The 2,931-nt window shown below is 42.4% G+C and overlaps 1 long non-coding RNA gene across 1 annotated transcript; it reads left to right on the top strand.

The window, feature by feature from the left end:
- Positions 1-323: 323 nt before the first annotated feature.
- LOC103639634 (uncharacterized) lies at positions 324-1,289 on the top strand. The gene is made up of 3 exons (XR_559563.3): positions 324-516; positions 1,051-1,138; positions 1,224-1,289. It is a non-coding gene; the product is annotated as an uncharacterized lncRNA (long non-coding RNA).
- The last annotated feature ends 1,642 nt before the right edge of the window (positions 1,290-2,931 follow it).

Below are 2,931 nucleotides of genomic sequence, written 5' to 3'. Positions count from 1 at the left end.
CGGTAGGGGTAGCCTGCCGTTCTGCCATTCTGCGATCTCAGCCGTCCATTCTATCCTGTAAATAATCTCAGTCGTCTGATCCCGCCGCCCGTGACATACCCTAAACCCTAATCTTCAGCACCCGCGGCCTCCAGCGCCCCCGCCGCTTGCCAGCCGCCATCCCAATCTCCAGCGCCCGCGGTCTCCGCGTACTCTTCACCGCGTAGCAGCCTCATCTTCGTCGGCGAGCCTCCACCGCCCCCTTACGAAATAGGTCGACAGGCTCCCCTCCGTCGGCAAGCCTCCATCGATCGCTGATCTGGCTGGAGCATCTCCCTTCTACATCTTCCTCGCAGCGCCGGCGCGGCGGCGCTCCATCTTCCGCTCCCTCCCTTACTTGTGCTTGGCACGCAGGCGACGGCGGCGGCGCCCAGTCTCGTACTCTCAGCGGCGGCGTCAGTGGCTTCCCCTCCCGCCTCTCGCCAGTCGCCTCGCGCCCTCGCCTCCGGTCCTGCGCACGCCGACCTGTTACCCTGCGTGCGTGCCTCTCTGTCTCCTCCCGCCTCCGGTGGATCGTCAACTGTGCCCGGCCTAAGGGCGGGAACCAGCAGCCGCTGCCCCACCAAGGCGGTTGCACCAATTTGGGAACGTTTATTCCCCAATGCGAAGCGTTACCCGTGCTCCTAACGATTCAGCGCGCGGAAGCGTGTGCTTAGTGTTGTTTTCTGGAACCCTGTTCATCATAATAATAATTAAAATTAAGTTGCCACTGTAATGATACTCTTTGTACAAGTAAGAGTACTCCATTGTAATGATACACACCTTTGAGTTGCATCTTTTTTTCTGTCTGCTGAGCATGACTCTAGAGTAAAATGACTGGTATCCTTGTTGGGATTTGCTGCATGAAGAATTATTAGGATCATATCAGAAATAATATTGCCATTGTTTAAGCTTTCCTGTCATTGCTGAGTGCTTTTATGTATATATCAGCAACTGAAAACTCAACATGCAGATCTGTTCGTTTAGACTGTCTGCTATTAAACTAATCTCGTTCCCTATTTTGTTTTCCAGCAGGACATTGTTGAATTCTCTGAAGTGTGTGCTCTTGTAAAGGCTTGCTAAAATGGTAAATTTAAACATAACCAACATCTTGGAGAAGGTAACCCCTAAACTAATTTACATGAAATTGGGTTCAACTATGCATCGTTTTGACTTTTAAAGCATTTTGTTAAATGCCTGCACAGATGACAGGGAAAGATAAAGACTACAGATATATGGCAACATCAGATCTGCTTAGTGAATTGAATAAAGAAAGCTTCAAAGCTGATCAAGACCTTGAGCCAAAGTTAACGATTATTGTTCAACAACTTGAGGATGCTTCAGGAGATGTTTCTGGTTTAGCTGTTAAATGGTATGCTTCAGTTCGTAGTTTAAAATTTTCTCCCTTAACCACAAATCCATAATATATCATCCCATACTATGACTTTGTTCCTGGCACTTTTTTAAATTTGTTTGGGTCTATGTTAAAAACAATCTTGTATAAAACAACGAACACACAGTTTTCAATGTTGTTGGTAATTGGGGTTGCAAATTATGCATTTCTAAGATCTCCTGAAAGCCGGAATTTGGATGCATTTTGATGTGGATACTTACTATTTTGAATTGCCGTTAGTGCCACAGTGGTGTATTATATCTCTACTACTTATTAAGACGGTAAGGGTAGTCTGCCGTTCTGCCATTCTGCGATCTCAGCCGTCCATTCTATCCTGTAAATAATCTCAGCTGTCCGATCCCGTCGTCCGATCCCGTAACAATTTGATGATGGTCTTCTTTTGCATGAGGAGAATGGTGTGGCATTATTGGGCGATGTTCGCAATAGTTGGGTTGGGGTTTCGATCTTACAAGCTCTTTTTGTTAAGGAACACAATGCAGTGTGTGATGCAATAAAGGTAAGAGAAGCATCACTATTATTATCTATTTGTTTAGTTTATATGAAGAATTTGATGTCCTTGATTTCTTTCCACCGTACCGATAAAGCTGTTGTTTATTAATTACCAAGACATTAATTTTTTATGCTAAAATATGAAGAAACAATTAAAAATGTTCTTTTGATATCTCAGGATGAACATCCCAACCTATCAGACGAAGAATTATATCGGTATGCTAGATTGGTCACTTCTGTTGTCATTGCAAAGGTTCACACTGTTGATTGGACTGTCGAGCTTCTCAAGACTAAGACCATGAGAGCTGGAATGCGCGCAAATTGGTGAGGATATATTATCTCATTTTCTCATATTTGTTGAAAGAAAACAATTAACGCTGGTATTACTTTTCCAAGTGGAAATTTTATTTACATCTGCATATTCAAATTAATTAATTAGTAAGATTGTGTACAAATTTACCTCATTCTAATTCTTTTGTGAAGGTATGGTTTATTGGGTAAGAAAATAAAAGATACATTTGGTCACATAGGAGGACCGGCATTAGGTGGGCTCGTGGGATTGAAGAAGCCGATCAACCATGGCGTATCTTATTCTTTGACTGAAGAGTTTACCAGTGTTTACAAAATGCACTCTTAAGCTCAGGGAGCCGACCGGCCAACCCGATGCAAATAATTCCCCACCGTACCTAAAAGGGTAAGTAGACAATTTATATATGTTTGGCATCCATTCCTCTCATTTTTATGTAGAATTAAATCAGATATAAAAGAGTGATACAGATTATAAAGAATTGAACAAAAAAAAGTTAAGACATTCTTCTATTAGATATCGACTCTTACATAATGCATTACTGAACCAGACTTTAGACACTGAACTTGACACAACAAACAACTACTCTTAAAAATGTAGCTAGAATGTATAAGTTTTCTACTCGATTAGCACATTTTTAGTATAACTAACATAAACACTGACTCAAATTCTTTCTTGTGTCGAAACATAGCATCGATATTGG

Source organism: Zea mays, chromosome 1 (assembly GCF_902167145.1).
Source record: "Zea mays cultivar B73 chromosome 1, Zm-B73-REFERENCE-NAM-5.0, whole genome shotgun sequence".
NCBI classification, from domain to species: Eukaryota; Viridiplantae; Streptophyta; class Magnoliopsida; order Poales; family Poaceae; genus Zea; species Zea mays.
The sequence above is the reverse complement of the archived record's forward strand: the minus strand, read 5'-3'. Positions and strand labels throughout refer to the sequence as shown.